This window comes from Bombina bombina, chromosome 2, assembly GCF_027579735.1.
Source record: "Bombina bombina isolate aBomBom1 chromosome 2, aBomBom1.pri, whole genome shotgun sequence".
NCBI lineage: Eukaryota > Metazoa > Chordata > Amphibia > Anura > Bombinatoridae > Bombina > Bombina bombina.
Window position 1 is genome coordinate 996162517 of NC_069500.1, and position 14550 is coordinate 996177066.

The following is a 14550-nucleotide window of genomic DNA, read 5'->3' on the forward strand; positions in this document are numbered from 1 at the left end:
AGGGAGAAAATTAAGAATAGAGGAAGGGAAGGGTATGCTTGTGGGGATAGAATTGAGCATGTTAGAGGGGGGTGGGTGGAGGGGAGAAGGCTCATGAACAGGGAGGTCAAGTTTTGACTGGTGGATTTATTATTTAGATCTCTATTCCCCACTATTTGTCAACCTCTCCTATTCACTGGCCAAATAACTCTGTCCAACTTTCCCATACCTTAATATGTAAGTCCATCTTCCCCATTATGGTAAAGACGTATTTTTCCATTTGTTTCATATAAGTGAGTTGTTCTATGATATTCTGGATAGAGGGGGGTGAGACCTGTTTCCAATTCCTGGCGATTATTAATTTAGCAGCAGTGAGAAAGTAAATTAGAAAGATTTTTCTCGGTAGATCTTGGAGTCCAAGTGGAGCAGACATAAGGCAGGTGAAAAAGAGAGATTATAATGTAGATCTCCTAGAAGTTTTACACAAGTCCGCCAAAAGGACCGGATCAGGGGGCACTCCCACCACACATGTATCCAGGAGCCTATCTGACCACATTTCCTCCAGCACATTGGGGAGGAAGCAGGATAAAATTGATGTAGGCGCATGGGCACTAAATGCCATCTACAAACTATTTTATAGTGGGTTTCCCACAAAGTTGAGCAGTGAAGATACTTTCTGGACATCACCATCTCTTTGAGCCAATTTCCTAAGTCGAAAGTCTTATGTAAATCTTTCTCCCAGGCCACCTGAGCTGCGGATTTCACCAATACCTGCTCGCTAGTTAATAAAGAGTACAGGAAGGACATCATACCCTTAGGTTTATGTACAGACAACCAACATTTTTCCCATTTAGTTTTTTCCCTCCATTTGTTGTTTTGTAAACCCCAACTCTTTAAGAAGCTAAGTAATCTAAGCGTCTCAAAACGAAATTTGTCAGGAATACAGTATTTAATCATAAAGGAATCAAGATAAGGTTGGTTTGTTCCTTCTTCTATGTCTTCAGCTAACACATCTCTAAGTTTTAACCACATATTCATGTGGGTTTCTTGAAGGCACCAAGCCACGTCTACAACAGGATGGATGGGGGATGGATGTGGGGCTATATGTGGTCTATGTCTGTTTTTATCCCAGAATTTAAGTGCATCTAAAATAACTGGCTGAGCTATTCCAAGCATATCTCGGTAGTGAGCAGGGATCCAAATCAGATCTGTCAATTTCATATTCAGTGGTAGAGTGTCGCTCTTGACTTCCTTCCACCTGAGATTAGAGTCTGCAGTACTCCATCCCATTACATGAGATAGCCTAGCGGCATCATGATATGCCAGGATACTCTGTAACGACAAACCTCCTTGTTTAATAGTTCTTTGCATAATGCAACCTGACACTCTTGGCTTCCTGCCTTTCCAAATGTACGCTGAGATCATACTTTGCAATCTATTGATTATTGATCTGGGTATCTGAACAGGAATACAACGAAAGAGATACGTGATTTTTGGCAAAAAATGACATTTTAATAGAGGCGATCCTACCTGTCCATGAAATTTCTGAATACTCCCATGACTCTAGGATCTTTCTAAACTCCTGCATTCTATCGGTAAAATTTCTATTAATCATTGTGACTATATCTGGTCCTAAATAAACTCCCAGATGTTTTACACTGTTTTCCATCCATTTAAAATTATATCTGCTTTTGATACTAGAGACTACTGAGTCTGGGACCCCAATTGACAGGGCTTCTGTTTTAGATAGGTTCAGCTTATAAAAACTTAGTTCTCTAAAACGTTTAATAACTTCCATAAGGGCAGGGAGAGAAGTCCTGGTGGAGGTCAGCAAGAGAGTAACATCATCTGCGAAAAGCGCAATTTTATGGGTGGAGTCTCTGAATGTAATACCCTCTATTCTATTATTTTCTCTGATGGCTTGGGCCAGTGGTTCTATAGCAAGCGCAAACAACAGGGGTGACAAAGGACACCCCTGCCTGGTTCCGTTGGACACTCTAAATTTTTCCGATTTAAATCCCACTCCCCTCACTTCCACCGTAGGACAAGAGTATAGGGCCTTCACTGCTTTAGTAAATTGGATTGGAATACCAAAAGTCCCCAAAGTTTCCCATAGGTAATCCCACCTCACCCTGTCAAACGCTTTTCTGCGTCTAGTGACAGGGCGAGGAGGGGTATCTTCCTTCTTTTTGCTTCCGAAATTATATGAACTAACCTTCTAGTATTATCGGGACCCTCCCAGCCAGGGATGAAACCAACCTGGTCTCCGTATATCAATGTTGGTACTACCTTAGCTAAACGGTTTGCCAATATCTTTGAATATAATTTAGTGTCTACATTTATTAACGATATGGGTCTATAGCTTCCACATTCAGCCGGGTCCTTATCTGGTTTTAATAGGGTGACTATATTTGCCTCTAGGAACTCTGATGCCATCTCTCCCTGTTGCATTACATCGTTGAAAAATCTATGTAACATAGGAACAATTAAATGTATAAAGGTTTTATAACATTTCCCTGTGTAACCATCAGGGCCGGGAGCTTTCCCTGTCTTAAGTTGCCTTATTGCATTTGTAATCTCCTCGATCATGATATGACCGCTTAGGATTTTTGCATTATCTTCTGACAGAGTAGGAAGTTCCATTTTCCTCAGGAAAGATCGGATAACATCTTTCAATGAGTTTGTACTATCCAGGGGTGATTGTATATTGTATAGGGACTTGTAAAATTTATAGAAGGCTAAGCCAATTTCTTTTGGGGAAGAGACCCTAGTATCACCTACATTAATGGCTACTATGCGTTTTTGGGCTGCTCGGTTACGTAATTTATTAGCTAGAAATGTGGTGGGTTTATTGTTACAATAATAAAATTTCTGTTTAAGCTTATCTAAAGTCCTCTGGACTCTCGTGAGTTCTAGGTGCCTAATCTGTTTTCTTAATGTTTGGATCTGGTCATTGACCTCAATAGAGTAAGCACTGGACAATTTAAGCTGACTTTCCCTTAGTTTACAGGTTAATTCAGACAATGTTCCCCCTCTTTTCCTTTTTGTTATGGCAGCTAACTTAATATAGTGACCTTTCATATAGGCTTTTAAAGTGGCCCACAGGGTTTGGGAGCTTGTTTGGCCATCATCATTTAATTCCAAAAATTCCCTAATGGTCTCAGTAGAGTTTTGCCTAGCTCCATAGTCACTGAATGATGATCAGACCAAGAAATCGGGAGAATCCTAGAACCCTCTACCTTATCTAAGAGTTTGGTTGTGACAAAGAAGGTGTCTATTCTAGAGAACGATCTTTGGGGATTTGAGTAGAAGGTATAGTCTCGTACAGATGGATTATATGCTCTCCAAGCATCATATAATTGGAACTGGAACATTACTTTCTGGAACGTGTTAGCTTTGGACTGTGAGGACCTATCTTTTTTGAGAGTGGGAGGAACTAATTTATCAATATCTGGGTCCCATGTGAGATTAAAATCCCATCCTACACAGAGTTCTCCTTGTCTGATAGATGTTACTCGTCTAAGCGTTTTATTAAGAAATTGTGTCTGTTTAACGTTTGGAGCATACATATTTACCAAAGTAAAGAGGATATTGTTAAGCTTACATATCAGGAAAATATATCGCTCCTGGGGGTCTGATTCACTATAAATTTCCTCAAAGCTCACTGAGTCCCTGATCAAAATAGCAACACCCCTAGATTTTGTGGAGTGGGAGGCCCTGTAAATATGTGAGTAATTCCGAAATGTAAAGACCTCACCTATCTGTTGCTGCCAGTGAGTCTCCTGGATGAATGCCATGTCAATTTTATTTCGTCGCAGCTGTTTAAGGAGAAGGCTTCTTTTAGTCGGGGAATTTAGGCCCTGTGTGTTGTGGGAGATAACTCTTAAGCCAGGCATTTTCAAAGATTATTATGTTTAGAAGGGAAGAGAAAAGAGTAGGAAGAGTAAGAAAGAGGAGAAAAAGAAAAAAAAAAAAGGGAAAAACAAACCCCAGTGAAAGAGGTCAAAAATCTAGAACTCAAAAAAAGAGTTTTGTCCACTAGCAGCTAGATACCTTGATACATCGTCCTCAGTTTCTTTTATAAACAGGAGGATAAGAGCAACTTATAACAGTACAATATCGATAGTGGGTAAATACCGCTTGTTTGTCCACCTAGAATAAGGGTGGATGGTAGCTAAGAAGTTTGAACTTGTTTAACCTTTCCAAATTGTAACTGTAGACTACTCCTTAATAAGAAGGGGGAAAGTGGAGAGTAAAGGGGAGGGGGGGGAAGGAACAGAGGTCTAGGGGAAGGGGGTGTTATGAGAGATAACTAGTTGGGAATAGTGGGAAGGATAAGGGATAGGAATCCAGTAGGAGGGGGCAAGGGAAGGGGATCTGACAAATATGAATTAAATAGCCTGATCTTATTAACAACTATTTTACTGAGACTAGAGGCTACTTCTCGTCTCACAGAGTTGGGAAATGGGTAGAGAAGAGAAAAGAAGAGGGAGGAGGGAGTATGTGGGATGGAGGGGCCTAATAGAGGAGGAAGGGGGGGGGAGGCGGAGGCCGCTCAGAAGAGTTCAATTTGGATATACACTTAAACTAAGAATGAAGTCGTGGGTTAGCCAGAGTTATTTAATCAGTGAGTATGAGTTGTAAGCTCTAGTGTTTAGCCACAACAGCCTCAAGAGATGAGCAAGGAAGGAGCAAAAACCCTCTTTCTGTGAAGCACTAATCGTGCGTCTTGTGTAAAAGAAAGTATGAGGGATATGGGAGGGGGAGAAACTATGTAGAGGTAAACTTTGCAACCAAGCATTAAATGAAAATATTATTGATGGTGTTCAATTTGACAAATATAACATACCTTCATGAGTGTGATATTGTAGTTCCATCTTTGGTGTAAAAGAAAAAAAAGAAAATAATGCAACATTTAACCTACAATAACAACAAACTTTCTGGAGACCAGTAATTCTAAGGTACTAGCAAGCATGCTACTGAAGCCTATTACTAGGCTTATCTTATCTTTAAAGGATTACTTTCCGTTATAATTTTTAAGCCAAACAACTAACATATTAAAGTTAATAAACATTAATTAAAACCTACTGACCTATATTTTCTCCAAAACGAAGTTTCATAACGTTCTAAAAGTTATATCTTTTATTTGCCGATGATGTCACGTTATCCTGCCCACTATTTTCAGCACTGCATGTTCAAAATACTTAAACCAATGAAATTGTGTTTAAAGCGCCATTTTGAAACCTAGGTATTGTAAACGGATTGGTACAGAGCAAAGGATACCCGCAGAGTGAGTTTGGAAAACAATTAAATTTGCAGACAAGATTTCTGATATACAGTAGAGATATGTTAATGAAATGCTATTGATAAAAAGCGTATTTGGGGTAGTTAGTTAGTAACAGGCATAGAAAATATTTATTTACAGTGGCCCTTTAAGGAAACTAGTACCTGCAAAAGAAAAAGAAAGAAGACAGAAGGTTACATGGAAAACATTACCAGCTTTAGATGGTCCACTTCCAAAAGACTGTGGCATGGATAAGTCACATTAGTTATGATAACACAGCCTCATGAGTGTCTCTTAATCTCTAAGATGTGTCCAAATAAAACTAGGAAAAACTTAACTCAATATCTATAGAACATATTGATTTGACTTGTCTTCTTGGTATTACAGTCCATCAACACTTATTAATAATACTCTTTATTAAGAAGATGATTGCTCAACTCAGAAATGCAATACTTCTAGAGAGTCTGTATAAGGCTTCAAAGGAATACTCAATCCTCTGCTGCAGTTGCCGGGACTCTATCTTGTTGCTTGTTTAGTCTTTTAGGTAATGGTTGCCATTCTGTCGCAGATGGCCTTAAGTCCCTCTGGATTGCCGAGGTAGAATTTGGGCCAGCTGCCTGTTGCCCCAGGCCCAGGGTTGTCAGCAATCTCAGACCCTGTTCAAGCGAGGAGACAATATAACTCTTGTTCTCATGTTTGAAGAAAAGTCTCACCGGGAAACCCCATCTGTACTTAATCTCAGCTTTCCTCAGACTGAGAGTAATAGGAGCAAATTATCTTCTTTTTGCTAGAGTGAAGGAAGAAAGATCTGGGAACAATTGAACTCCAGGGTATTTTTCAATAAAGGATTTGTTGGAAAATGAAGCCCTCATCAGCCTTTCCTTGAAGGTAAAATAATGGAGGCGAATAATAACATCTCTTGGTAATTCAGATGCCATGGTTCTCAGTTTAATGGCTCTATGAGCTCTATCAATCAGAGCGTCTGAGTCTTGAAACGTGCCCAAAAGGTCCTTAAATAGGGTTAGAAGATATTCAGGTAGCTCAGTCGAACTGACATCTTCTTTGATACCCCTTATCCTGATGTTATTCCTTCTAGACCTATCCTCTATATCGGCCATTTTAGATTGTAGGTCACTTATAGTTTCCGCCAGAGCTTGGGCATAAGAGAGTATATTGGCCTGATCAACTGCCATATCCTCCTGTTTCCTCTCCAATGCTTCTGTTCTTTCATTTTGTGTGTTAAGGCCCCGTCTTAGGTCAGCTACAGAGCTGCGAATTTCACTCCTGAGGGAGGTATAGTGGGTGTCTATTTTCGACGATAATGCATTGATTGAGTCTAGAACCTTAGAGTCAGAATGAGACTATTTTCCCCTGGGTACAGACTCCAGGTCAGGTGTCTCCTTGTATGAGGAATGTGAATCTCTAGTTTCTTCGTCTGATCCATCTCTGTCAGAGAGCATTCTGTTGTTGAAGTGATCAGCTACTGTATGTTTGGGACCTTCCCCTAATCTTTGCTGGTGCTTTTTCTCATTTGATTGTGCCATTTTTTACCCACAGTTGAGGGTTCCTTCAGCTAAAAGAAATGAGGACCCAAGGGGCTTTCAATTATTTTTTGATACGCTGGTCTCTATGGGGAACAGTATAACTAAGTTAAGTAGCTGCAGTCAGCTCCGAGTGTTGCTATAGTTGCCTAGTGCCTCCACTCCTCCCCCATCCTGGGGTTTTAATGTGCAGACATAATTTGTGTTTGTTACTTTATCAGATCTTGGGCTTTGTCTTCTCCAGTTTTGAGGGTTTCAGAAGAACATAACACACTTATAATTCTCCAGCAAGAAGTTTTCTATCAGATGCACCACCTCAGGGAAAGTGCCCTCACTGGGCCAGGACGGAAAATGGAAAGTGGATATGACCTGCTGCAACAAATCACAGCAGGAAATGGGAGAGGTGTGCGCCTGACAGATTTGCTATGTGTTTATTGTATAGAGCTGGAGCAAGAATTCAGGTATTGTCAATATGTCCCAGTATTTTGACTCGGTGACTTTAAATCAGGAGGATAAGAAACCTGTAGAGTGAGCAATATGAGTGCTCTAACATTTATTTAAAAAGATCTGTAATAGCTTTTTATATCTTTATTTATGCAAATATTGTAAGTCCTTGAGAATTCTTGTGAGCAATAAAAGAGACTCCTTCCCCAGCTGCACCGCCTATATTACAAACCCCTAGCAAGCGGCTTAAAGGCAATGGGCAATTAGATATCCAGGGTAGTGTCACAGATTTAATATCTGTTTGCTTAACGTTTCAATTAAAACACTGTATTATCCTTAGGTCCAATGTAGTCTCTAAGTGATCTGCTGTTTCCCTTCTATGTCTTTAAATCAGGGGGAGAGTGTGTTTTTGTGATGAGAGATATAGTTCTGCAGTTTGCTACCCCAAAAAAAACTTTGGCCATTATTTAGGGCTCTATATGTTGTAGGTCTTTGAAAATTCTGGCTTAGGGTTTGATCTATTGCAAAGTACTCTCAGACGATCCAGATTTCACACGCTCAATCAGCCAGTGAATTAAAAGAGCTGCGCAACAAGAAGTCCAAAATGTCGGAGTTTCGCGCCAATTCTTGCTTAAGGGATTTAGATGCCCCAAATTTGCTCACATTTAGAGTATTATAATGTTAATTCCCCTTCATTCAAAGCTTGCACCAGGTTATCATTGAAAGCTAAAACATATGCAGGCGATGTGTAGAAAAGACTTGTCCCAACCCTGCTTTATATAGACTGCGTGACCCAGTTCATAGAACGGCACTATATGTACCGAGAGACAACCGCCGCCACTGTGATTCCAATCTTTCTTAACTACCGGAGCCTCTAACTAGGGGTCTTACCTAGCTTCTATGTATCCCCGGTTTTTCTAGCTCTCCCAGCCAAGATCGCAGGCGGCTGTCAGTGGGTTCGCACCTCTCCACCCAAAAGCTGTCTGTACGGCTGAAGGGACTCTCAGATCTGGTATAGATGAGGTTTAGATGACACCCGGAGCGGATCCCCGTCCCTCCAGGTGTATAGTAGACACTTGCAATATATATTCATAGTATCGGCTTACTTTTCAGCTTGGACCGTATTGCTGTGCCGGGATCAGAGTTTGCTGCACCTCCAAAGTCGAGTCCGGACTGCAAATGTTACTGCTCACTTTCCTTACACCTCCCCAAGTTAATAGAGGTTAAAGCTAAATAAAACCATCTATTTTGTTAAACTTTTTTAAGCAATTTGCTATCCGGTGTCTCAGAGCTTCACTGTGACACAACCTCTTCATTCGGCGGTTGGCTCCGCCCCGAGGACATGCAATTTTAAACAGCTTTCCAATTTACTTTTATCATCAAATTTGATTTGTACTCTTGGAATTCTTTGTTGAAAGCTAAACTAGGTGGGCTCATATGCTAATTTCAAAGCCCTTGAAGGTCACCTCTTATCTCAGGGCATGTTGACAGTTTTTCACAGCTAGAGGATGTTAGTTCATGTGTGCCATATAGATAACATTGTGCTAATGCATGTGGAGTTACATAGAAGTCAGCAATGATTGGCTAAAATGCATGTCTGTCAAAAGAACTAAAATAAGGGTAGGTCTGCAGAGGTTTAAATACAAGGTAATCACAGAGGTAAAAAGTATATTACAAATGCCCTTTTCAGGGCAATGGGTAGATTAGGTTTTACTTTTCTTTTTATTTTGTGGGTTTGGGGGGTGGGGGTTTGTATACTGTTAAGGGGTGTTTGTTTTTTGTAGCAAAAGAGCTGTTAACCTTAGGGCAATATTGTATATATTGTTATACAAAACTGGGGAATGGATAATAAAGGGATTATCTATCTTTTTAAACAATAAAAATTCTGGAGTAGACTATCCCTTTAAGTAATATTTCCTAGTTGGAACTTAGAATAAAGCATTTTTTTCCTAGTAAGATTTATCTGAATTGCTGTGAAATGTTTGAAGTATACTAAAGTGTGAGAACAGCTGGATCTCAAATCTTTATATAAGTACCCCCCAATTGCAGTAATCAGTCACGTTAATAGGTCAGATTACAGGTAAGGAAATTCATTGAAGATATCCAGTTCTGGATCAGGAATTGAGACACACAGTGTCTCACATGACAAAGCCACAGTAGTCCCTTTTCTCAAGTTTAATTAGAAAGTCCCTACCAGGGCCATTATGTGGAATCATAAAGGTTTGATAAGAATGGAAATTCACCCTACTGGAAATTACCAACTATTTCCAAATTCATCTACTGTACCTTGATAATCAATGACTTTAGGAATCTGAATAAACCAAACATGTGGACAAAAGAGAATGTTACTTTAAAGGAAAACAAACCCAACATGTAATTCAACTTAAGGAATAGCTGCACCACCATTCTGTAGAAGCATCAGAAATGTATTTGAGCCAGACTATACAAATCAACAACGTTTCGGACAGGTGTCCTTAGTCATGTATAGTTAAACAGGCACTGACCACATCCTTAAATACCTATACAAACCCCACCCCCAAAGCCAAGTCACCTGTACACAATGCCTCAATACAATATACCTAATCTAGTGGTCATTACACAATGTATGTAATTAATGCATCGTCTACACATAGCCAATACATAAAAAATGCAATCACCGATTTACATAGCACATCATTTCTATTTTTATTTTAATCCCAAGATAACATTTCCAACATAGTATCCATACATATGTTTACAGAAAAATTGACCAGTCTAGTTCTTTATTCATTCCCCCTGGAAACAACGTACCAAGTTCAAAAATCCAGAATGCTTCTCGTTTCTTAAGTAATTTAGTATGGTCACCCCCCCCCTCCTTGGTTGTTTAACCTGTTCAATAATTTGAAACCTCAGTTGGCTCAAGTTATGACTCACTGACAAAAAATGATAAGCTACTGGGGCATCAATTTTTTTAGTCCTGATGTTACTTTTATGCTGAATAATGCGTTCACGTACAGTGCGGGTGGTCTCCCCTACGTACCCTAGCCCACAGGGGCATTTTATTAATTAAACCGCATAATTAGTATTACAGGTAAGATGACCCTTAATATTATATTTTTTTACTTGAATTTGGATGATTAAATGTTGGCCCCTTAATTAGACTATTGCAATTAGAGCAACCAAGACAGAGGTAGCAACCCTGTTTCCTCTTTCCAATGTACATTTGAGAAGACTGTTTAGAAGGACCAATATCCGCCCTCACTAAAACATCTTTCAAGTTCCTCACTCTTTTATAAGCAGACATAGGGGGATTTCTAAATTCTTGAACATCAGGGTTACAAGTACCCAAAATATGCCAATGTCTACATAGGATTTTAAGAACCTGTTGATTCCAGGGTGAATACTGGCTCACAAATACTAACTTTGGAGATTTTTGCTCTAAAGGATCCCTTCTCTCAAATAATGTTTCTCTAGGAGTTCCAAGAGCATTCTTTATTTCAGTCTCAATGAGTTCCAATGGATATCCCCTCTCCAAAAACCGATCCCCCATTTCTCTTAGCCTTTTTTCCACTTCTAATTCATCCGACACAATACGTCTTACATGCAGGAATTGGCTCTTGGGTAAAGATCTGATGAGAGAGGGAGGATGAGCACTTTTATAGTGTAAGAGAGTATTGCAGTCTGTTTCTTTTCTGTGTAGATCTACTGTCAGGTCTACACTTTTTGAAACTTTTGTATCAAGAAATACAATACTCTCTTCACTCGACACCAATTTAAATTTAATATGACAAGTTGCTGCATTTAAGTCATTAACAAAGCTTCTTAGGGTTCCAATGTTGCCGATCCTACACGACAAACACATCGTCAATATAGCGCCATCAGGTGGTGCCAAATAGCAAAAATAAAGGATGACCATACACAAAGTATTCTTCATAGACATTCATATAGATGTTGGCATATGTAGGGGCGACATTGGAACCCATCGCTGTACCTTGGAGCTGAGGGTAATACTTATCTTCAAAAAGAAAATAATTACATCTTAAACAATGTTCAACAGCTGCAAACAGCTGACTCACTCAACATTTTACCAACCCCTCCAATCCCAGCCTAATGTGTTATAGCAGTATACAATGAAGTTACGTCAAGACTAAATAGGATGCCCTTATTATTCTCCAATTGTAAATTTTGTAATTTAACCAGGAAATCCCCTGTATCTTTAATATAAGAACTAGACAAAACAAATTGTCTTAAAACTTTGTCTAGATCAATAGAAACTTTAGATAATACTGAGCCCATTCCCACAACTATAGGGAATTATACATCACAGGAGTGATGTCTTCAGAATCCAAGATCAATTTCCTTGTTTCATTATTAACAATACCATTTTTAAATGCAAAGTTAACACAAGATGTAATTTCTTTTTTTACTTAAAAAATGGGATTACAAGACAATGGTTTATAGACCTCCAAATCAGATAATTGTGTCTTAATTTCCTGTACATAGTACCCCTTATCAAGCAGAACAATAGCCCCGCCCTTGTCCGTCCCCTTAACAACCAACTGTTTATTATTTTTTATATTATCTAAAGCCAATTTATCCTCAGTTGTAAAATTCCTTATTTGTTTAGAACGGTTTTTATGTAAATTTACCCAAAGCCTTAATATCTTTCTTAACAAGCTGGATATATGTTTGTACCCCAGGGTTTACCCGCATAGGTGCAAATACACTTTTATTTGTTAGGCCTAGTGTGTTTAAACTTAACGCTTTATTTAGTACATTTACCTTATTACACACATTACACGTAGCAGTGTAAGGCATAGCAGCAAAAAAACATTTCAACCTTAATGTTCTAAAGAACCGATTCAAGTCCTTTTGTAATTCAACATTTCACCATTACTTTGTGGGCAAAAAGAAAGCCCTATATGCAAAACCTCTTGTTCAGCCTAGGTCAAAGTAACGTTACTTAAATTAATAGTTACATTTTGTTGCTGCGTGTGATTACTCGCCGATTCCCAGTGCCTCCTCGGTTCTTCTGAATGTCTCCTTTGACGGTGCCACTTGTGTTTCCTACCGCCGCATCTTTTGGATGTGCATCCGCATCGGATTCGCCCGACCCAGACTCCGATGATGATCCCTGTGAACTTGATGGTGCACCAGACCTCTGTGCACGACGTCGCCAGAAACCGGAAGTGTTACCGCTAAATCTGCCGGCAGGATCACTTGACCAACGGTATACAGTTCTGGATGCATAGTCACTCTCATCACAAGAGAACTTTTTCTTCTTACGTTCCTGTATTTCTTTTTTCAAAGTATCAATTTGTGTATCCAGGGATGAAATCAACGAATCCATTTCAGCAATGGGTAAGTTAGCAGATAATTCACTTTTCAATTTCCTCAATCTGAGTGCTCCGCTTTTCAATCTCTTTCTGTAGATATTCCACAGTTAACACCATCAGATCAAAGCTGCATTTATTAAGAACCATTTCAAACTTTTGGCAATAATCATGGTTATCCCTCATTAGTGTGGGTGGGGCATACATGCATAGGCCCCTTGGTATTTGTTTAACCCTATGATATTCGGCAAAAGTTACTGCATGTAGTTCCAATGCAACGTGTTTTTTTCTCAGGTATTCAAGCTTTTTGCTCACCACTTGTGAGGGTGAAGACTTTAAAAAGTCTCTGGAGCCACGCATTAAGGTGGTAATTCTGGCGGCCTCCATGTCTGTATAACCAAAAGTCTTAGGCTTTGTATTATCTTTTCAAGTTATCCATAGTCACCAGTGCAAAGGACAAATGCCGACAAATAGATAACAAAAGTTCTCAATTTCCAGCACCTTGGACACGAACGGTGTGCAAACTAAGAGGGCTCTGCACAAACCCCCAACAATAGAAGCAACTCAAGGAATAGCTGCACCACCAATCTGTAGAAGAATCAGAAATGTATTTGAGCCAGACTGTACAAATCAACAACGTATAGTTAAATAGGCACTGACCACATCCTTAAAGGGATACTGAACCCACATTTTTTCTTTTTTTATTCAGATAGAGCATACAATTTTAAGCAACTTTCTAATGTACTCCTATTATCAAATGTTCTTCATTCTCTAGGTATTTTTATTTGAAAAGCAAGAATGTAAGTTTAGATGCCGGCCCATTCTTTATGAACAACTTGGGTTGTTCTTGCTGATTGGTGGATAAATTCATCCACCAATAAACAAGTGCTGTTCAGGGTTCTGACTTCTTTTTCAAATAAAGATAGCAAGAGAAAGAAGAAATAATAGGAGTAAATTAGAAAGTTGTTTAAAATTGCATGCTCTATCTGAATCATGAAAGAAAAAAATTGGGTTCAGTATCCCTTTAAATACCTATGCAAACCCCATCCCCAAAGCCAAGTCACCTGTACACAATGCCTCAATACAATATACCTCTATCTAGTGGTCATTACACAATGTATGTAATCAATGCCTCAAGTTTACACATAGCCAATACATATAAATTGCAATCACCGATTTACATAGTACATCATTTCTATTTTTATTTTAAACCCAAGATAACATTTCCAACATAGTATCCATACATATGTTTACAGAAAAATTGACCAGTCTAGTTCTTTATTCATTCCCCCAGGAAACAACGTACCAAGTTCATCCAGAATGCTTCTCGTTTCTTAAGTAATTTAGTACGGTCAACCCCCTCCTTGGTTGTTTAACCTGTTTAATAATTTGAAACCTCAGTTGGCTCAAGTTATGACCCACTGACAAAAAATGATAAGCTACTGGGGCATCAATTTTTTTAGTCCTGATGTTACTTTTATGCTGAATAATGCGTTCACGTACAGTGCGGGTAGTCTCCCCTACGTACCCTAGCCCACAGGGGCATTTTATTAAATAAACCGCATAATTAGTATTACAGGTATGATGACCCTTAATATTATATTTTTTTACCTGAACTTGGATGATTAAATGTTGGCCCCTTAAAGGGACAGTCAAGTCCAAATAAAACTTTCATTTTTCAAATAGGGCATGTAATTTTAAACAACTTTCCAATTTACTTTTATCAACAATTTTGCTTTGCTCTCTTGGTATTCTAGTTGAAAGCAAACCTAGGAAGGCACATATGATAATTTCTAAGCCCTTGAAGGCCGCCTCTATTTTATTTACTTTTCACAGCAGGGGAGAGCAAGCTCATGTAGGCCATATAGATAGCATTGTGATCACGCCCGTGGCTAGTGGCAGACACTGCACTTATTGGCTAAAATGTAAGTCAATAGATAATGACTAAAAGTCATGTGATTAGGGGCGGTCAGAAGATGCTTAGATACAA